The 23,060-nt window shown below is 40.5% G+C and overlaps 1 long non-coding RNA gene and 1 other non-coding gene across 2 annotated transcripts in view; both read left to right on the top strand.

The window, feature by feature from the left end:
• LOC137169500 (uncharacterized) overlaps positions 1-20,840 on the top strand; it is a 42,930-nt gene extending 22,090 nt beyond the window's left edge. The window contains exon 4 of the long non-coding RNA XR_010924474.1: positions 20,684-20,840. This is a non-coding gene — a long non-coding RNA (uncharacterized lncRNA). The remainder of the gene's footprint in view (positions 1-20,683) is intronic.
• Positions 4,341-4,429, top strand: trnay-gua (transfer RNA tyrosine (anticodon GUA)). Its single transcript is given in 2 exon segments — positions 4,341-4,377; positions 4,394-4,429. It is a non-coding gene; the product is annotated as a tRNA-Tyr (tRNA).
• Positions 20,841-23,060: the final 2,220 nt, after the last annotated feature.

Raw genomic sequence — 23,060 nt, 5'->3', positions numbered from 1 at the left:
TCCCTAAAGATTTCCATGAATCTCTAGCTGTATACCAAGCACTAGCAACCATCAAATACTATACCAGAGATCTTTTGATTCTGAAAGAGCCCCCATTTGTTACAAACCTGGCTCCGGCTTGTAACAAAGGAGAGAGTCCACACTGAATAATGGTGCAAAAATGATATTTATTTAACTAAACATAACTCATACAGGAATGTTTGTATCAGTGGTGTAAGGTGGGTGTATGGATACATGAAATGTTGAGTGCAAAAGTAAAGAAACAAGTTCAGAACAACTTAATCTAATGTGCAAACCATGTGGATGTGGGTACTGCTGTTCCGCAGAAAAAAAGAGAGAAACACCTGGGCCAGCAGCCTTTTATATCCTTTGGGCCACTCCCTCCTCAGGTACACCCGATCAACTGAAAGACCTCTTACCCTCCCACTCCTGGAAGAAAAACATCAAAAGTAACTGGAGAGAACTAGAGGCAAATAAAGAAAGAGGCAAAGAGAGAGAAAGAAAGCAATAGAGAGGGAGAGAACAAGTGAGGGCTGTCACATCAGTTAAAGACAAACCTTAAAGAAGGTAGCCCTATTGTAATGGAGATGCAAATCCCTGCAGTGTTGGGCTGACACACCAAGTCAAAGTGGATCAAGCCAACTCAAGCCAAGCCAGCAGATGTGTATAGAAAAGGCCTATTGGGCCCTGTTTACACCTGGTATTAACATCCGTCTCGGGTGATCCGATCACAAGTGGACAGTTCTAAATACAGGTGTAAACACACCCAAGACGAATTGAGGACAGATTGAGAGCCGTTCACTCGGACCACATTTGGAGGTGGTCTGGGCCGTGTGTGGCCACATTCTTTTAGTAGTGTAAATGCAATGCATCCTGGGCCACATTGAAGGACTGATGACGTCAACTGACGTCCTCTATTTTCCGGCTAGGCACAGGACCCTCCGTCCAAAGCTGTTCAACTTTTTTAATAACAGGATAAACAATATTTAAACAATATTTAAAAATATAATATTATTTTGGTTTTCACGTGAATTAAAAATGTAATCCACCTCCCATTTTTTCCTGTTTTTCCCATTCCCCTAACTGGTTTTCCTCTTCAAATTGACAATTAGAATAGAAATTAAACCATTAATTTTTCGCTTGTCTGTCTAAAAAATATTTCAGAAGATAAAAGTTGCTGGATAATTTCCTTTGTCCTGTCAAGGTGATAACTACAGTTTTTAGTTTTGCTGCACTGCTCAACATAATGAGCTCAGGATTTATCAGGAGGACGGCTGCTTTACTCCAAACAGTATGAACCGGACTGTGCGTGTAACAGCTGACCTATTGGATGTGTAGAAGAACACAGAACATTAATTAACATTAGATCCTGACCGGCCCTGTCAGCGTGTCGGAGATTTAAATTATCAATGAAGTTATGCTGCTGTGTCTGGTGCGTAAATGCGCAAATTGTGTCTGGTCTAGTCTTCCTGCTAGTTAATAACAAACGAGTTCGGTCTTTGAAAATGGAGATGATGTCCGTGGAGAAGTGAAATCCGATCACAAGTGGTCACTCAGGACGCATGTGGAGACACATGTTAATGCCAGGTGTAAACAGACGTACTTGTAGCTGTCCACTGGTGATCGGATCACCTGAGACGCACGTTAATACCAGGTGTAAACAGGGCTTTTGAATAGCTGTGGTCTCTAGATGGCAAGAACAGCAATAATGGTTGATGCTTTTTTGATGGGACTTCGGGAGGATTGACAGCTATTCCAGGGATAGGCTGAGAGGCGCCAATGGACCAGCCTCATGGGATGGAGTCCACGCATTATCATTTGTGGTGAGTATAGTGGGTTCAGCCTTATCAGCATGGATGAATGAATGTCACTTTTAAAGTGCTACATCATCACAAGGTGCAGGTTAGACTGGAAGTGTAGGTTTCAGACCCATTGGACTGGCTTAGTATAATTTCAGGTGCTTTGCATCAGTGACTCTGTGTGTCCTCATTAAAGGCCCTTCACAAAAAGCCCTTTCACTTAATCTGGTTGATTAAAAATGATGTTCCCAAAATCTAGAAAAAATGACAAAAGGTACTACCAAAGGTAACAGAATTCTGCAGATGCCCACACAGTCCTGAGAAGAGGACTAATCAAAATAATTGAAAACACCTGTGTGGGTGACCATAGGTGTGTAGAGGCTAATATATTGGGTGGTTGTGTGACACTCAAACAATTTATCCACCATTTTACAGTCGCAACGGTAGCAAAGGAGTAAGCCAAAAGTGTTTTTGTAATTACTCTCACTGCCAGAGGGGGGAGACACCTGCACTCCAAGTTTAAGATTTTATTATGGGGTTTGCGGGCATGTGAGTATCACACTGTTTGTGAGTTGTCATTTCATACTGAACTGGCAGCAAACTTTCATTTTTATGTCCCCCCCACCCTTTGAACTTGTCACATCAGCTGGCATTTAATCAATACAACTTGACAGCTCTCTTTTCCCATGCTCAAATCGTGTGAAGTCTCTCAACCATCAAAAAAGTGGACACCGCACTAAGTCAACCTGACCACAGGTCAATTCATAAGCTTAACAATCCCTAGTACATCCTGCTCAGAACTGCTGATCCCTACACTAACATTACTTTCTCCACATATGTGATCTCACGCAAGCTGTCACTAGCAGTGGTTGTGTTCACATTTACTTCTTTTCAGAACGACTGCAAGGATTTTATCCCATTGCAGACAAGGAGATTATCCCTCCAGGTTTATAAAACAAACACACTGCAGATGAAGAGGAGGAATGCCTCTTGATGAGCGAGAGGCCCATGCTATTTCCTTGTGATTCACCAAAGATTAGTGTGATTACAGTGTGACAGCTGTGTAATTACATGGGAAGACCCAACAAGAGAGTAGGTGACATGTTTGAACAGCTGCAAGCAGTGACATTGTCCCTCTGTCACTTTACTGAGTATCATTCCTGGAGTGTACACATGATTCTGCTTTAATTTGTTTCTGACCAACATTTGATTGAAAGTTCATGTGTTACAAAAGTGGGGTATGTGGGTAGATGTGGTGGTGGGGCTTATAGGAGATGTAAGGTCTTTAAGTTGGTACACCCCATCACAGATGTTAGTAGGGCTGGGCGATATGGCCAAAAATGTTATCACGATAAAAAAATTTCATATCAGTCGATATCGATAATTATCACAATAAATCTCAAATCATGATTCCTTTCCAGTTTAAAGGCTGACTTGAGAGAAAGTTGAAGAAACCAGACAGTTAATTGTGGTTTTAAACTGTTCTTTATGGTCAGAACATGACAAACACTGGCCAAACAGCAGAAGATTTCACAAATCTGAGATAGATCATTCAAAACAATTATAATGATAAACTCTTTTTTGAACATCAAAATATACATGAGTAAAATTAATTCCTTTTTCAGTCAATGAAAATAAATATGGAAAATGAATGAAAACAACCACAATACATATCTTACAGAAATCACTTCTGCCCAGATGAAGTTGTGGCCTGTTTTGCTGTGGTAAACGTATTGTTTCATTTCCGGTTACCAGCATTTCTGTGTTAACTGGTGGCATTTTTTCTGCTCTCAACCCAGTTAATTTTGTTATATTCTACTGTGGCTAATTACTTGCTGTACATTTAAACGTACACTAGCTCTGCTCAAGCACTCTTAGCTCTCATAGCTCTCTCCATCTTTCAGCGACTTTCTTGCTAATCCTGTCGACAGGAGGAGCCGAGGATCGAACCACCAACCCTCTGTTCAGCTCCCTCCTGCTCTCTGTGATCACTGATAACTGTTTTTAACACAGCCAAACTCACTATTCAGCTGTTCTCATTTTCATACACCCACCTCTATAGCCTCTTTGATAGCTCAGTTGGCAGAGTGGAGGAATTTAGAGGAATAACAACAGACATCCTTAGGTTGCTGGTTCAAATCCAGCTTGAGGGAGGTATTGTTTTAGAGCAACTATGGCTCAGAAGTTAGACCACGTAACCAAGCAACTGCAGGGTTGGTGGTTCAATCCCTGGTCTCTCCTGCCGATATTCCAAAGTGTCCCTCACCAAAGAGGCTGAAAACCAAATTGCTCTTGATTTTTAGGCAAGTGCCTGCCATGGTAGCTCACTGCCATGAGTGTGTGAATGAGAGGCAAGTTTTAAGGGGTTTTGGGAAAAAGTGCTACTGTATATAAATGCTTGCAGACAGAAAATTTAAAGCTTAAAATAAGGATTTAATCCCAGGTCATACATGTTACCTGTTAAGCCGGATAATTGTAATTCCTGCACAGTCAAATTCAATATTTAGTTGTTCTCATTTCCATACGTCAACTTCTGCAGCCCCTTCGATAGCTCAGTTGGTAGAGCGGAGGACTGTAGAGGAATAACAATAGACATCCTTAGGTCGCTGGTTCAAATCCGGCTCGAAGGAGGCGTTGTTTTAGAGCAACTATGGCTCAGAAGGTGGACCACATCACCAAGTAACTGCAGGCTTGGCGGTTCAATCCCTGGTTCCTCCTGTCGGCATTCCAAAGTGTCCCTCACCAAAGAGACTGAGCCGTTAACTGCTCCCGATCGTTAGGCCAATGCCTTCCACACTACCATTAGTGTGTGAATGAGAGGCAAATTTGAAGGGTTTTTGGGAAAAAGTGCTACTGTATATAAATGCCTTTCTCTCTCCCTCTCACTCTCCTGCTCTCTCTTACTTGGTGTGTCTTATGTTTAGCTATTCCTCTGCCTCCTTTAGTAGCTCCTGTGATGGCTCCTCTCTCTCCCTCTCAGTTTAATTATATTGAACATTAATCGAACATTTGTTATATTTCTATCGAGGAAAATTATGTTGAGATAATTATTATCGTCTTATCACCCAGCCCTAGGTGTTAGTAGCGGTTAATATCAGTGGCTCACAAATGACCTGAATCTATAACTATGACATTCACATGGGTTACATGTCTGTTTACATATGGCACATTCCTTTTTATTGGTTTGCTGTTGTGCAGATATAGATTTTAAATAAGGCCGCACAAAAATCAAGCAAAAAAGTGATGAAATGTGAAACGATACAAGGTGAAAGCAGACTGCTCACTTCAGCTCTGCCAATAAAGCAACGCAGGTCCTCCCTCAGTCTACCTCCCTCCTTAAGTTATGAATATGATTATTTCTGTTTTTGGTTATTTTTGCGATTATTTTCACATGAAACGAGGTGTCTAAATAAGAATGAATTGAAATGGAAAGCAATCTTGACTGCAATATGATACATTAATGATTCACTGAATTTTTGAATTGCTTCGGCTAAATTTCCCCAGTTTCTTCCTATCGCTCGCCCTCTGCATGTCAAGCAGAAGACGCTGACGGCAGCCCACCTCTCTCGGCGTAGCGCTCTGATTTTTATTTAACACAGTCACGCTTACGAAGGCATCCCTTTAGATTTACAGGCGCTGATGCAGAAAGTAACAAACAATGGCAGTAAACAAGGAAATAAAATATCTGAATTGCTCGGTGAAAGTGAGATGTGTAAACCTGATACTCATCCATGAACTCATTTTCAGGATCATGGTGTGCTCTTTTTAGCAATACCTTTTTCTCATTTCTTCCTTATATCAGGCACAGGATCTCAAAGCACAATTACCCTCGTAATCAGTCTCTGGAACAAATTTTCTTTGTTTCTTTTGTTATGGTTTAAAGATGATCATAACCCCACGGTGAAAATAATTTGTCAAGAGTTAATTAGTTGAAGAAATAATTAGTTCCTCAAGTATGTTTAAGGTGGTGAGAATTTAAATGCTACCTGACAGAAACGGAGACCTTGGCTGCATTTATCCAAAAACATCTGCTGCTTCTTAAATTTAAGGAGTACTTACAAAAGCATCTTAACTAGTGACAAAGATGATGTTGTAATGCCTGCAACAACTAGCAGAATGTACAGCAGTATAGCAGACTAAAACAGAACCCATAACCACCTAAAAAGTTAAGAGCTGTACATTCTGCTAGTTTTCTGCTTTGCGTTGTTGAAGTGGCATTTTTCCAAAGCTGTGAGGTCTCTCCGCCTGCGGCTGTTTGGCATTTTGGTGACTCACCATTTCTCGAAGTAGAGGAGAGGCTCAGCAGAGAGTTCATCGTTGGCAGTTCTCTACAATTTTGGTGTCAATATTCACCACATTTTTGCGGCGTGTGCTGCCAGCCTGCCTTGTCAAGGTCAACATATCAGCACGTGTGCTGTTCCTGTCCTCCTGTGCTATTTTCATCACTTTAACTGATGGAAATGTGCTCACACAGAACCCTTAAAAATTACACAAACCCTTGTCATCTATATTTGAGCTTGTCGGTTTAATTTTCACTATACATTCATCATCCGGAAGACACATCTAAATGCACAGTAAAAATACAATTTTATAGCAATCATGGCAATAATACCAGGAAGGCAGAGTAAAGAGTCATGTCTGTTCTTATCAGCATCTCTCATCCACTTCCTATCAGCTCATCAACTCCCTGTACAGCTGTCTGAAGGTGACAGGTATGTTTTCTATCCACAGTTTCTAATTTGAGTGACACACATTGTCAAGGCGTAGTTATGCATGCCAGAGCCGCTGTGGTTAACTTGATTAAATCATGCACAGCAGCACCTGGCTGCTGCAGAACAAAGACACCAACATCTGTGCTTTTATGCACATTAAACCAGTCACTTATGTCTCTGTATTCTACACAGCCTGCTGATGTACGTGTCAGAGACTGCGGAGACACCCTCAGGACACACGGTTAACTCAGCTCCATGAAAAGTCAAAACAATTAAAACTTCTGTTGTGTTTACATCAGCTCTCTTAATGCAACCATACATCCCCACCGATCACCTCTCTGTAGCTTTACAGTGTTTCCAGGACAACAGTTGCAAGTGTTTGTCTGCCTGTTTGGAGTTAGATCTATATGGTTTTGATGAACAACTGTGTGTAAAATGTTGTGAAAATTTATTAAGTTATTACACACTAAAGGTTATGGTTAGTCAAAAAGTAACATAAATGGTAGCTGGCTACATTAGCTATTTTGAGTGGCAACAGTCCCATAAATGGTGACGTGATTAGTTACGCTACAAGCGCACCTGCTGCAGTTTACAGGACTGTCGTGACTCCAGGTGGCTAGCTGTCTCTGGCTATCCTGTAGTGACTTTAACGGTCACATCTACGAGAGGGACAGACTGAAAATTAATCTGCGCACCGGTCTGTGCTCTCGGTTTGTGTTTGTTGATGTTGTATCATCTTTGGTTACAAGAGCTGAAGCACTGTGAGTCGACTGAACAGCCTGTGGATTCTGCTTAGTCTCTCTCTACCTGCTGGGTAGCTAACACGAGCTAGCAGTCAGCTGATATCAGGCTGATATCTTGTCTAGAAACACAAAAAGCAGCAGATCAATAAGTGAGCAAACTTCTCTGCTCTGTCTGTGCTGAAACAGATCTAAGAACAACACGATGTGATGTTGGTGTGGCCTCAAACATAAATTTGGAATAAATTTGTGGAAAGTCAATAGCATTATTAAGATTTAAATTGTTCTTGCAAGGTTGTTGTATGCAACACCGTAAAGCTTTAAAAAGACAGTTGTTTTGTCAGTAACGACATTTTTGTTGCTGGTAGATGGACACAACCAAACTTGATTGAATGTAGCCTTAATAAATGTGCAAGTAAAACAAAGACTACCTGTATTTATATTTTCATTAGCCTGATTATACTGCAATGCCATTAAGATCTGCAAATGGGTTTTTTTTAATGTAAAATAGGGAACATAATACAATACTTGGTAGCTTTCTTGACTTTTAATATATCCAGAAATGTGAATTCAAATTAAAAAAAGATGTCATCTGCCCTTGGTGGAATATTGTGCTGACATATGTATATTTGGGATTCTGCATATTTGCATGTGCGACCAAGAATGTCCTGGATCATCCAAGGAGAGACTGATCTGGACTCCTCACTGCTGTAAAAGCATGTGTGGCTGTTTTTCCCACTGTTTGTCCAAAGTTAACATTTTTCTCACTTGGTTCAAACCATCTGTTTTTATTTATCACATGAAATGCAACTGACTTCTCAGCTTGTATCTGGCACGTTAGAGACTGTGATCATTTTGTGCCCGCAATCCGTCTGGCCAAGTAGTGACAAGCACCATGTCTAAATATCCGCTGTCTGTTTTTGTGTTTATTTGTGTATATGATAAATGTTAACACGTAATTTTTTATTGGCCTCCTTCGTGGAGAAGCGTGTCTGGATATGAAAGTCTTGTCAACACAACAGCAGAAAAAGATCCCTCTTTTCTGTTGCATACTTTCTGTGCCACATCAATGCTAAGCTGTCTTCTGTGGGCCCACTCGCACGCCACACAACCCCCGCCATCACTACACTTTGGCAATCATTCCTTCTTTTGAGCAGGAGATGGGCAATTGCCATGATGAACCTGTTGTCATCCGGAGCAGACAACAGTGTTTGCTAGTTGTGGGGCTTTCAAAGATAAACATCCTGTTGTCTTTGCAGTGTCTTGGGTCATAGAAAGCAATCAAATTATCATTTCACAAATCCAAAAGGTGTCGATGTGAAACAGATGCAATCATACTCGGCTTACTCTGCTTCTGTTTTTCTTGGGCAGACTTTGTGAAGAGAAAAACCTTTTCACTCACAGTTTTCCAGACTGATAAGTTACTGGAGGTTAGCCATGTCAACTGAGACCTTGATGAAACATGTGGCTGCTGTTGGTTCACCGGGCAACATCCCTTTAGAGAGTTTCTCTAAAACAGTATCCAGACAGAGAAATGTTAAAAAATCTTGCTTTAAAGAAAGACATTTTCCAGGTAGGTAGAAAAATAAAGTCTCCCAAAGAGCGTTGTAAATGCTTAGGAGGTATCGTGTATGGGAGGCTGATGTATGATGCAAGACTAGTTCAATTCAGTGTTTCTGCTGAGGCAATGGATAGAACCAGAGCTGTGAGAAGTAGATGATAAGTCATCACTAGCCTGTAGAGTGAGGCACAAAACTTGATAACACAGGTACGCCCTTCTAACAAGAAGCCATAGTTCCTGAGATGAGTTTCAAAATCACACACACAAAAAAATGTGTTTGTATGTGGATTGTCCTCAGAGGATCTCAGTCCATTCGACCTCATTGAAAATGTGTTTTGATGTTTTTTGAAAAACGGTGTAATTCCTTTTGTTCTGATTCAATGCATTGCAGGCGCAGCATGAAATATAAAATGTGTGTGTGTTTGTTTGAAGTCGACAGCATGACACCGTATGTGTGCTTTAGATCTTTTTTGTGCCTGCTTGTATCTAAGCACTTGAATTCTAGCTTTAGTGTGCCTGGCATTGTAAAATAGAAAGTCTTACTCTCTAACATAAAGGTGCCCGTAAAAGCCTCCTACATGCGTGTTTATGTGTATGAGCAGTAGGTTTAATTGTGTGGGAGTCTAGCAGTGTGTGTGTGTGTGTTTGTATTGATACAGTATTTCTTGAGTGTGTCAGCCTGCTCCTGTGTGTGGTGCTGCAGAGAGCAGAGTGGGACCACTGGGCTGAAGCTGTGCTGCTACAGTAGTAATGAGCTGCCTGGTGCCTCAGCATTTCTGATGAAGTCTTCCCTGTGATCACTTCTCTATCTAATCCCTGTCGGCCAGGTTCCTAGCAGCCTGCCTCCCATTAGTACAGCTGCTATCTGATGCATGCGGAGGAACTCTCACATTAACTCTCTCCTGACCGGATTAATAAAATCTTCTGTCCCACAGTGGGGCTTTGCATGCATTTCCATGCTAACAAACCTCTTGTAAAACATGATGCACATTTCGCACCACCTAATGAGGCCTAGATACAATACAGAGTGCAAAAAGGAGGTACAAGGATAGATGATCTTTTCCAATGATGCAGCGGCTTCTACAGGTTCTGATTTCATGGGTTTGTAAGGTCAGATCTTACAGCGATGTGGATTAACTTGTGCTCTTCCTGCTATGTTATGTCTCTCGGGGGCCTTCGCAAGGCCCAATCCGTATGCCACTATATCAACAGATCCTTGTGTCCTCCTTGCCAGCTGAATTATTCATGTACCAAAGCCAATGCTCATATCTGTGGATGCAGCAGCTTCCCTGTGTTATGAGCCTGCAGTAATGTGACTTTATAGGGACCAAAGCTCCCTTTACCCAACCAGCCAATCCCACATTCTTTACTCTCCAGCCTCATACTCTGCGGTGTGTCCCCCTTTACCTCTCTGTTCCATTTTTCAAACCCTTCTTCTAGCCCTTCTCTCTCTCTCTCTGTCTCTGTCTTCTGTATACTTCTCCCACTCTCTGACTTTATAAGGACAGACCCTTTATACCTTCTGCAAGCAGTCACCATCACCCTGAGAAGATGCTGACCTGCTATCTACAGTAATGCACGTCCAGCCTAACTGGATTCATTGGGCGTTTGTCATTACAGTCATTGAACCGGGCAGATCAATGTAATGCCCTGTGAGATTTGCGAGGATCCCAGAGACACATGATAATCATTAGAACTACAACTAATGAGAACTTCTGATTATCAAAATAGTACTTTTTGAGACAATAAATGTAGCAGAACTGACGTTTTAAATTTTGAATGGTTGAAATGACAAAATCCACGTTCTTTTTCTCATACTGTAGTCTATTCATGAATGAAATAAAGAGCATTTCTCTTCTGTAGCTCATTATTTTACCTTGAATGCCAGAGCATCCTTGAAATGTGTACTTACAACTTCATCCTCACACAACAACATTGCAACTTTGACAACAAAAGTAAGGCAATAAATTCTTCACTGCGTATGCGAATGGCGTCAGTTTCAGGTCTCCGTGACACGCTTTTAAAAAACGACACCATTTGCATGACAGGTGACACATTTGTTACTGATTGGTCCAGACAGGCGTGTCATCATTCATAGGGAACAGCATGTCAACTGTTGCTATGTTGGGTTTTTTTTTCCTTTCAATTTCACAGGCACACGCATTTTCTTCAGGCCATTACCTTACCCTAAATGACATTTCAACAACTGACATTTTCTGTGCTCAACTTTACATCAACAAAGGCACACAGGCGCTTCCACTGACCTCAGAAGCACCTGGAATATACAGTAAGGCTAAATGACACGCCTGAAAACAGAGCAAAGAGGAGAAATTAGGTCATGCAAGACATTCATTGGACCATATTAGAGATAAAAATCACGTTCTCCTTTTAAGAAATCAATAGGTCTCTGTAATAAAAAAAGGGAAATAAAAATACAAAATGAGCTTTTATATCCCATTTTTATTAAGCTAATAAAACAGTTTAAAGGAGAGGAGAGAAAACCTGAAATGAAGTGTTCTAATGAAGATGTCTCTGTGTCTCGGCGCCCTTGGCTTTTTTGTATTGTACGTGTCTATTTGCAGCTTGGTTTTCATGTGACGGTGTCATTGCTTTTGATTTCCGTGTATTAGCTCTGTGGGCTTTCACAAGTCATAGAAATGTCTGCACTCCATTTCCCAAATTGTCACACATAGAATGAGAGGTCCTTCAGAAATAATTAGTTTGTTACATGCTGTCAGGACCAGTAATGCAAATCAAGGTCCAACATCTTGTTATGTGATAATTTATCGATCCAGCCAGAGAAGATAACGTGTAATTTACTAATGGAGGCTGACTGAATGGTACACCTCAGAGGAGAGAGAGAGAGACAGAGAGAGCAGGAAACGCGGGAGAGACTGGAGCTCCACACAGCCAGCTGGACGAGTCTGTTTTTTGTTTTTTTTTTCACTACGTTATCTGAACAGCTTGCTAATAGAAATTCTCTCTTCTCTCAATATTGGAAAGATATTCATCACACTGCTTTCAGTAAGATGATGCAGTAATGCATTCTGGACAGACCAATATCCCTGGAAGCTTAGAAAGAATAATATGTTTTTTTGGTATTTTATTCTATTTTTCTTTTAACATGAGGTCTTGGAGTTCCTGCTGCCTGCGCTAACACCTTGTCTTTTGGGTCAAAATTCAAATAAGGTCGATGCTAATGTTCTGCACTGATGCTACCGATGTCGAGGAGTCGCTGTTGTTTACTAATTGTAGAAATGCATGCCAAGTATCGGAGCCAAGCTTTAATCTCAGGCCCAGAGGTAGTTTCACCTCAACATTATGTATCTGCCAAAGTGTCAGACATTCTGGTAGACTGATTCATTTTTTCCGTCTGCTGATTTGAAACTGCAAGACTGTACTTTTTCGAAGGATATATCTTGAGAAGCATTTTATTGCTTTTGAGACCAGCTAATATCTGTACTCTCGTCGCTTGTGTCTCTTTCCTTTGAGAGCTTATAAAACAGATCTTTCTTAGTGAACACCCTGGTGTTCTGTGTTTGTTATAATAGTAGAGGTTGGCTGCTACTTTTATATTACTAGTACACTTGGTTATTATTCTGATGTTCAGTTACAGTTCAAGTTCAGTTAATAGTTCAGTCAGGAGGGAGCAGTTAAGTGTTTTTGATGAAATTGTGTGATTATGGGGCTTATGGAGCAACATAACCTACCAGCCCAACCATCACTTCAGAGTCTTAATGCTGGAGCTGGGGGCAGCATGCTACAGGTGCAGCTAATTGGTTTAATAAAGAGCACGCTGATTAATAATTGACTCCCATGTGGGAAAGGCAGGAGAGCGGTAGTTTTAGCTTACTTAGTAAGGATGGTGTAAACCTTGAGGGAGTTGCCTATTAACTTTTAATCAGATAGGATAATAGAGAGAAGTGAGAAGAAACATAAATTGAAAGGAGGTGTAGCTTTAGCTTATTAGAGGAAACAGTGATTGAAGGGTTAGTCAAGAGGAAAGCAGAAAATCTTCTCACAGATTGAACAGTCACTGTATTCAGTTTTATTATCAAGATGAAGGTTATTTCAATGAATAGAGAAAATATATTTTTTTTTACTATAGATGCTAAATGCTAGACACGTAAGATGTGTCAGTAAGAGTGCTGTAAGATGTACTGAGATCCATTAAGTAAAAACAGAAATACCACAGTATTAAATTACATAATTACAAGTGGAAGACCTCCTTTACAATTTTCACTTAAGTAGTAATTAAGGACAAAAATATTAGCAGCAAAATATAGTCAAATATAAAATGAAAGTACTCATTATGTAGAATGCCCCTTTCAGATATATTCAGTGATATCATTATATACTAAATGTATTATATTATTGGCTTTTCATCACCAATGCATAAACATGAATTCAGCATTTTTTTACGATTAGTGCATAATAACAGACAGACAACATACAACAATATGTCTGTTGCATTTTGATCTGCAAAATAACAAGTAAATACAGTTGTAAAATTAATGCAGTGGAGCAAAGGAATGAATACCTCTAAATTGTACTTAAGTACAGTACTTACACTTTGTTACTTTAAACCACTTGTTAGTATAGATAATTATTAAAAAAAAACACCATTAAAGATGTTGGTCTGGCCCGTCTGTCTTGAAACCAAAGTGATGAAATTATCAGTTGGATTTTTCATAGCTTTAGTAATTCTCCATCAGGGCAGGACTTTCCTTTCATCCTAGATTGAATTGATAACAATTACAAGCCATCTTCCTTTTCACATACAGAAAGAAAATAGTGCAAAGCATGCAACTGATACCGGAGACCGCTGTTTTTTACAAGTCAACGTTGCTTGTTTCCTAACCCACACCAAATCCAAACCATGATCTTTTCTTAACATTTAAAGCTGCTATAATCAGTATTTTTATATCAACAATGTATCAAATACATGATCAAATACGACTACAACCTACAGAGAATTATCACCAGACACTGCAGTTTCCCTCAGCTCTATGAAGTATTTTAGCATCTTTCAGCTCTTTGTTTTGGTTTTACGGCATCTTTACTGTTATGATTTGATCTCGCTGCTTTCATCAGCATTGAAAAAAACTGTATACTACCTGTGCAGCACTAAACAACAGATGGACAAAGTTAGCAAGTAGCTGGTGAACATAGTGAAGCATTTAGGGGCTAAAGTGACCAATATTTCATATAGGAGGTGGTGGAAACCAAACCAGATATTCAAATAAATGCTAATGTTGGTCCTTATCAATGCCTGTGTAAAGACGCAACAGTTTGGTGACACATTTTATATTATCTTTATAAGATGATAATATGTAATGTTGTGTTTACAGCTTGTTGTACTACCCATGTGGCCATAAAAAATTATTAATACATGTTTAACCGAGTAGCTTTTGTAAATAAATAAACTATATTTTTTATTATTGGTAGGCAATGTAATACATGTAGTTTGGAGGACTTTTTTGAGATGCAATCCACCATGTGAATTGATTCCAGAGAGCAAATACATACATAAAACATTCCAACTATTGCATGCACTTTCAAGCTGTGCTGATCTATTAATATTTTCCAACTGAAGTGACGTTCCTTTCTTTGACGTCACCTGGAGCTCTGGAGGCAGCTTCATCTGCACTTTTCTCCACTTCTTCTTCTGTTCCACTCTGTTGCGGAGACGGGTATTTAGGAGTTTTCCAGCGGTGTCCCTGCTCTATCCTGACACTCTGACCCTCCTTACTACAGTGTGGCACAGCTCCCCTTGCTGCCTTGTCTGCAAATGCCAGAGCCGTTTTGTGCCTTAGGGAGTATGTGGGGATCAAATGACCACAATTCAGTGTTGTGAACCACAGTAGAGGGAGAATGTCACCAGAGGTTTCCCCAGAGCACACTCTGAACCAGGATGAAGAGGCTTGCTGATCACTGACTGATAGAGGTCTCAAGGATAACATGGGCTTTTTTCATTGATAATGCCTGTCCCACTGACAGATAAGATGGACTTCCCCATATATTCCCCTTATATTCAAGTGTCTGAAGAGAGATTTTTCAGTGTGAAATTGTAGCAGGAGCGTGAGATACAGGACCTTGAATTACCTTGCTCAAGTTCTTTGAAGTTATGTCTGGCTTGTTTGGGAATAAGTTGAAAAGTGCATTAGTTTTTTTCTTTTTTTTCTTTTATTAGGGGCATATTAAGCCTAGTGTCAGTAGATGGGAAACAAAGGAGAAAGAGAGAGAGCCAGGGGGTGACATGCAACTAAGGTCCACTGCCAGAATTGAACTGCGGACGCTGCAGTTATGTGGCAGGCGAAGGCTATGGGAGGGTGTGCTGAAAAGTGCATTTGTTTAGAGCTAGCCTCACATTAAGTTTGAACCCAAAATATATGTGTAAACAGCTATTATAGAGCCACACAACACTAATAATGTGGGCAAAAGATAATACCTGATGAGTTATCTTTTAGTGTGTGGTGTGTAGGAATGAAGGATGTTACTAAAAGAAGTTATTTGCATTTCATTAGCCATGAATACACGTGAGCCAAAAAAGAACAAACAAGAGCTACATGAATTTTAGAAACCAGCCCCTGATGGGTCTCGGTGGCTGTATGAAGCTCTGCAAATTTTATGTCTGCATAATAACACTTACAGCAGCATGCTCACAGAGATGAATATAACCTCTCACGCAAATTATTTGGGTTGCCATGGGAATAAAAGCTTCTTGCACACTTCAGTAAGAATGGCCATGCTAAATGCTTACACAAGATACTGTTGTTGTTACATAAGAAACATAAACACTTTGCTAGTGTTGATGCGCCATCATCCTCCTGAGTGCATCAGTGTGTGGGCGGTGTGTAAACCAACCCTGCACATGGGCTGATCAAATCGGCAATGTCAGCACAGATGGGACTTCCTGGACGGGCAGAGCTGCCTTCCTGATTGGTTGTCACTCAGTGTCACTCACTCAGAGCACAACTATCTGTCATACAGAACACACACACATACACAAAAGTTGTCCTAGGTCAATAATGGGGACATTACATTGACTTACATTCATTTCCTGGAGACTTACCTTAACCCTAACTTTAACCACTGACCCAAAAATCAGCTTTTTCCCAATTGGGGACATGGCTTTTGTCCTCAATTGATCAAGCTATCCCCAATTAATTGTTTAGTCTGAAATTTGTCCCCGAAAGTAGCCTATGACAGACCCACACACACAGACACACACACACACACACACACACACACACACAAAGAAATGAATTGAGCTTTGGAGAAGCCAAATTATTTGCAAGTAAATTGCAAAACTTTAATTCAGAGAGAATTACCCCCGAGAATGGATTGGGAGCGGTTGCCTGAGCCCACAACTGTTCCGCAGCAGCAGTTTACTTGTTGAAATGTGAGGGGCTCATTAGGCCTGCGGTTCCCTGATGAGACAGTTTAATTACATGCCATTGGGACTTGTGCAAGTGGTAGAGCTGTCATTACAACTTTTATTAGCACTGTGAACCAGCAAAATGTAACATAAGTTCTTTATAATGTCATTGTTTTCCACAGACTTGTGATAGTCTGTGCAACACTGTGGGTCATTGAACATACATATATGTGTAAACTATGCCTCTAATCTTATGTCAAGCTAAGGCTTTGATTTTGTGAAATCAAGATATTACCGTGCTGTGTGTTTGTAGCTTATAGTTTAGTGATATAGGTCAGAGAGTAGAGTGTCAGTTCAGCTGAGGATTTGCTTGCTTGTGTATATTCTGCTTTGTGTGCACGTTCATGGCCTCTTAATGGAGTCGATGGCTATTGACAGAAACACCTGACAAATGTTTGGAAGCTGATCTCAGGCACAACAGGCACACTGACAGACACAAGCGGCCACCCGGAGTGCACTGTGTTCTCTCATCGTTTGAAACAGATTCACCTCTTACCTCGTCCTCTCACATCCTTTGGTGCAGACCTTGTTCATTTGAACCCTGAGCTGCACCTGTGGGCCAAGAATCCTGCTGGTTCTCTTCACAATTCAGTTCCAGTGGAAAATGGTTCCCATTTCACTCCTCTGTGAAGCCTTTTGTTTCCCTGTGGCCTGGTGGTCTCTTTAGCATGCAGATGTGATTAGCTAATGTCACTGTGCAGGAGGGCTGATGCAGACCGTTCTTCTCTGCTGGAGTCGCTTAGACATTGCAATCCCAGGAAAATCAAATTATAGAGCCATTAATTTGTCTAGGTAATCCAGCCTGTCAGCTGCTCTGGAGAAGTAATCTCCCAGGACTGCGTTCATCAAGTGTGTGATGCCAGCAGAAGTGAAGCATTATCTAATTAACAGGAGAGGACCAAGTGGGTAGGATTTACATCTGGCCTGAATCACCTGCCTTCACGCTAAAACTGTGGTGACATGTAGACAATGTTGGGTATATATGATTCTGAAATATAATCCTCACTGACTGCTTGTTAAAAAACATTAGATCCTGATTCCCAGCTCCTGGAATTTAAAAGTAATCAAATTCTGCTCACTGTTACTGACTTTTTACTTTACATGACTGATTGATTGCAACACTTGCAAACACCCAGAAATGTCTTCTATAAACACAATTTGTCAATATTGCGGCACTGGCAAGGGAAACACAGAAAGAAGTTTTTAAGTGTGACAGTGTCTGCAAGGAGTCGATGTATAGTCAAGACTTGTACCTATTAAGGATACAAACTTCCATGTCAGCAAACCCTCACAAGGTGACTGCCCAGCATTTGCATACTTAGCTTATTTGTGCTGTTGAAAGGACACAGAGAGAAGTTAGATGTATTTGGCTGTTCTGCTCATTTATAGAAGGGGAGCTTTTGAGAGGCTGAGGGGATTAATTTATTGTCTGAGTGTAACTTTCAACACTTCATACCAGAAATACTCAGTAGGAAGCTATATAAAATTAATAAGTCTTGTACTAGGTGAAAGGAAGTTTGTGTTCTTGTTGCTTAGAATAAGGGTAATTATATGAAAATAAACTGCTACAACAATAATAGCAATAGTAATCAGACACTTTTTAGGCTGGGCTGTCTTTAAAGATATCATTGCAATTGTAATAAAATAGTGTAATAAAGTGGTGCATACGCATGATTCTGTTTTGTACATCTCAGTCTATAGTGGAACTAGGTGCACCAGCCCCATTTCTACTCCCAAAATTAGCCATAAATGGACGAAGACTTTACCGGACGTTTTCATATCAATTCGCTGCTACCACTCTATACACCCGTCAGTGACACAAAAGGGAAAAAAGGAGTGCAGTTTCACAGATTGTGTGGCACCAGCGAGTTTCTGCAACAGCCAGAACAGTCATTACACTTCACTATTACACATGGCTGTGCAGCTCTTTATAACATCCATATTATTAATCTCATGGACCTGTAAACCATTGTTGGCAGTGATATATCAGAAATGTAATGTAGCAAAATAAAATGTTGACTCCTATGTAACTTAAAGTAATGATAAAGTGAATTACCCAAAAATGATTAATCAGTATTACATTTATAAACATGCTTTTGATTGACATTTTACAACTTGGTGTGTAAATCAATCACACAATCAGTCCAGTTGGTTGTCAACCAAAACTAACAATGAATGTTCTACTAAAAGATTCTGTCTCTCACCTTATATTTCATCTCTACCTCATCACATGACCCTCAGATCGCTTTAGAAAAACATGTACATGCCTGGTCTAAAGAATGTGTGAGGTGTACACATTCTCACAGCACATTCTGTGTTTATAGATACCAGTTTATGTGTAGGAAATGGCGTATGCATGGTTTTTGTGCGTATGCATCTGTGTGTATGCATCTGGCCCCAGGTCAGCTAAAATGATTTAAAAGAGAAATCAAATACGATTGGTAAAATTATCAGCATTGACCTACTTGACTTCCATAGTTGTGCACACACACAGTTGACCTGTGCAATTAATGATTATTACCAACATTTAAGCATGTAATCACTTTTGTTTTGACTGCCAAATAAAGTGGTGTAGATAAACCTTTGGCTCACTTTCAAGCTGTTGGACTTGGACTTGGCTCTAGCGTTGTTGCTGGGTTCCCAGTGATTACTTTATAGGGATGCACTGATCCAACTTTTTCTTTCCCAATACTGATTCCCATACATAATCTCTGCTGATACTGATTCTTGGCCCAATAGCAGTGCTCTCTTTTCTCCAAATTTAAAATCTGTATACTAAACTAAGTGGAACTTATTGGGATCGTTTTTCTTTGAGTTGATTGATGTGCCTCAAAAACCTGACTCACTGATTTGATGAATGACATCCTGATGGCTGATGGCAGACACACTGAAATTTGGTATTGATGAAGAAGCTATATTTAATGCATATTGGTCACATTAGGTTGATACTTAATCTTCTTAATAAGGTGAGTATTGGTCCTGATACCAATCTGCCAGATCAGATCAGTGCATCCATATTACTTTGCTACAATGTTATCATAACTCATGATGATAGCCAGAACAATAAAAGAAGACAAAAAAATTGTAACAAACTAGAATTTTTCTTTAAACTAAATTTTAAAAACCCAAATTACAACTGAAAAGTGAAACTTGGCACCTCTGCTGGGTGAATATTTGCAAACTGAGGTGTTTGAACCAGCATACTTGAGTTAATGTTTTTGCTTCTGCTCTCTACAACACTCTGCTGCCCTCTTATGTAGTTGATCATTGTACATCTCTCTATCTTTCAACCTCCTATACCTAGCCTAAGGGTTAGTGTCATTAAAGGATGATCAGAACCTTGATTTAACTCCCTACATATTAAGCTTGATTTGCATTTATTACACATGCAAACACATCTTGATTATATCTAACTTCCCAGTGATGCTACAGTTCTGTTCTTCTGCCTTTTAACCGTACAAAGCCATTAATTATTAACATTTTTCAGTCTGGTGAGAGTAGAGGCAAGGAAGTCCGCACGGCTGGCATGACATGCAACAAAAACTCAGCATGCGCTCACTTACACTCAAGATACTGCAGGTTACTCTGATGGGAAGATACCTCCCATTATGTTTTGTCAGATCTCTTTACCCCAACAGAACTTTTTTGATCTTCTTGCACAATTGAACCAAACAGATTCCAGTGTCTGATCCCAATCTTCCACATAATTCAAGGCAGCACTGCTCTCATTTTGGTCTTGCAAGAAAGGATATGTACAGATGACAAAAAAAAAAAGGATGATCTTGTTTGGCACTTGGGTATAGATGCAAACGCACAGAGCTCATGCTGCGGTCAAAAGGAAACGGCCAGTGAAAAGTGATCCTGCATAATGTAGAAGAGACAAGATTGGGATAATTAAAGAGTACATCAGCCTGTCTAGTGTATCTACGCCTCTCTCATTAGCAGACATGAATAGAGTTGAATATTGCTCAGAAAATATGATTTTGAAATATTAATTTTCTACTTGATTAGATTTGAAACTGATGAGAAACTTAAAGCATAATTAGGCATTGATAATGTCAGGCCTTTACAGTAGGATTGCAGTGAGAAAGAGGGAACAGAGCGAGGGGTAGAGGAGCATGTCTTTCCTATGATCATTTTCATTTTGCCGGGGTTTGAAAGCAAAATAATGATGTTAGCAAATCACTCAGTACTGAAAGACGTTTGTTCTCGCTCTGTTCTCGTTTGTTGTCTTGGTTTTTCTTGTCGTGTCAAAGCTTTTTGCCAAACATCCTCCCACTTTAAAAAAGCTCTTCCTCCTCGCTTCCTTCTTCACCATTCACGTTCAGCGCTCAGGGGTATTACCCTGTAATCACATTAGCAGATCATTTGTGACAGCTCTTTCACAACATGCAATGTGTTTAACTCTAAAAAGATCTTTTCTGTTTCAGCGATGTGCCAGGAGGAGTCTCGAAGCAGACATTTTGCCAAAATAAAGACTCGGAGGATACAAATGGAGTGCACTTTTGTAATTGTGAATGTAATCATCAGCAGTGTTTGTTTGCAGGCAGACGAAAGTGTCTGCACACGTGAGAGCGAATAAATGATAACGAGACATCATTATCACCAATCCACTTCCTTTTGTGTGAAGCGTGGCCTCAATCCTGTGAGAGAGTATTCCACCATTTTTAATACACAAAGGAGTGCTGGTGTAGCAGGGTGTTGAATAAAAACAGCTCCTTCCTGTGACTAAGTTTACGGCTGCTATTTGTGTCACAACAAACAACCCCTGGGTGTGGATGATTGACAAGTTGTGAGTGATAATTTGTCACATTCTGTCATTATTCCTTAATGCCGACTCACTGTTTATTTGGAAGCACGCTGCAACACTGTCAACCGGAACTGTAATGACACCTGACAGCGACACATGAGAGAAGACAGCATCCTTTTTATACGAGTGAAAAGGTTTGAACTTTCAACTCAAGTGTTTTGCACACTGGAGGAAAGAAATGTGTTTATCCCCTCGGGTCGATGTTGCTTCGATTTATATTATCAACTTATTTCTGCCTTTTTGCAGTTTGTTCATTTCTTCATTAGCAGCGGGGGAGATATTGTTTTTGAAAGGCTGCTGCCACATGTGTCTAACAGCGCACTTCAGCTAAAGATGATGCGCGGTGATGCTTTGAAATGCATAAACAACAGGCACGCAAAAGCGCCGTGCATCGACCACAAGCGCCATCCAGGCGGTCAGCTCAGCACCGAGCTGTTTAGCAACTTGCGTCATTGATCGCTTAAAGTGAGTACCCGCCACAATCGGCATCCTATCACACAATGGGGAAGCGGGGGAGTGCAAGAGGTGCAATTAGCTGTTCCCAGGAGCACTGAGGGAGTGACAGACAATCAACATGGAGAGAGAGAGATGGAGAGAAAGGAGGGAGGAAATGCAAAAGAGGGGAGGAGGAGATAAAGGAGGAGTATAGAAAAAAAAGAGGGAGGAAGGGAGGGAAGGGGAAAAGATGGTCATTACCCAAATGGGTCGTTATGCCCCATCTATCCATCCCATGCTGCCATACCCCTTCGCCCACGCCACAGGAGTTTTAATTGGCCCAGTGCACAGTGTTTGCTCAAGCACTCGGCAAGTTTGAAGAAGGGCTCTGTAGGGGAATGCGGTAAGCTCAGTCATGCTGGAAATATATAAGATGGAAAGGAGTGGGTAGACGGTCTGTGTGTGTGTGCATATGCATTTATGTGTATATTCTAACACACCTAAAACTCATATCAACGTTTAGAACTTTATATCCAGCCACGTGGATAATGAGCAGCTAGAGTTTTGGTGATTTCCTGCGAGGGACACATAAAGAGGAATCAGCAATCTTCAGGACTCATTATATTGCTGCTGTCACTGCATTAAAAGTACTGGTCACTAAACCTGAACTCCCCGCCAAGATGAAGCCTTGCTTATTGTACAGTAGAGCTCTGACTGTATGACTGTACACTGTTTCTAAGAGCTGATGCCATGAGAAATAAGTTTTCAACTGACTGTGACGGTTCAAATGCAATCTGTCATGTGAAAGGCGTCTGTACTGATAACTTCACTGTGTGCTGCGCTCACAATAAATCCCTGCTCAAATCCATATGCCATGCACCTCACGGAGCAATGTTAATTTAGATCCCTTCGCAAGAGCGTAGTTGACTTAAAAGTTGAACAGACTTTCTCGCCCCCGGCAGAGGGTAGAACTGAAGCTCCCTGTTAAGAGATAGCGTGATGGGAAGACAGAACGAAGTCTTGTCTTTTTCAATCTGATGAATACCCTCCATGGGATTATCTCACCTGGTATAAAAAGGATAGTCCTTGGCTGCAGGGCAAGTCATTGCTTGCGGGTGTGACGCTATTCCAATTGTCTGTGCAGTTTCCAATGAATTGTGCTGTCAGAGATTCTCTTGCAGCACAGCAAAGTGGAGATCTTTTTACAACTTTTATAACTTCAGCAAGGTCAGACTGTCTACAGCCACCTCTAAAACCAGACCATATTCTGCACACTGTAGAGTTACAAACTGAAATATTCAGGAAGGACTGTTGAAAGATACCTAGTAGTACTATACAGATCTACTGTAGTTGCCGGGCTCTGGATGTTCACAGGTGTCACTGCAGCTTGACCCTTGTTTAATCCAGTCAAATAAATGAAAGCATAGGAAGTCTACTCCATTTCATTTAAATCTTTTGCAATACTTTTTCAGTGGGGAGATAGTTTCTACTAAATTAATTTTGATCTTAAGTAATTGTTAAGTAAGTAATTAGTTATTTTGAAAATGGTTAGTTTTTCTGTC

This window comes from Thunnus thynnus, chromosome 18 (genome assembly GCF_963924715.1).
Source record: "Thunnus thynnus chromosome 18, fThuThy2.1, whole genome shotgun sequence".
NCBI lineage: Eukaryota > Metazoa > Chordata > Actinopteri > Scombriformes > Scombridae > Thunnus > Thunnus thynnus.
This window is presented reverse-complemented; position numbering and strand designations above follow the sequence as displayed.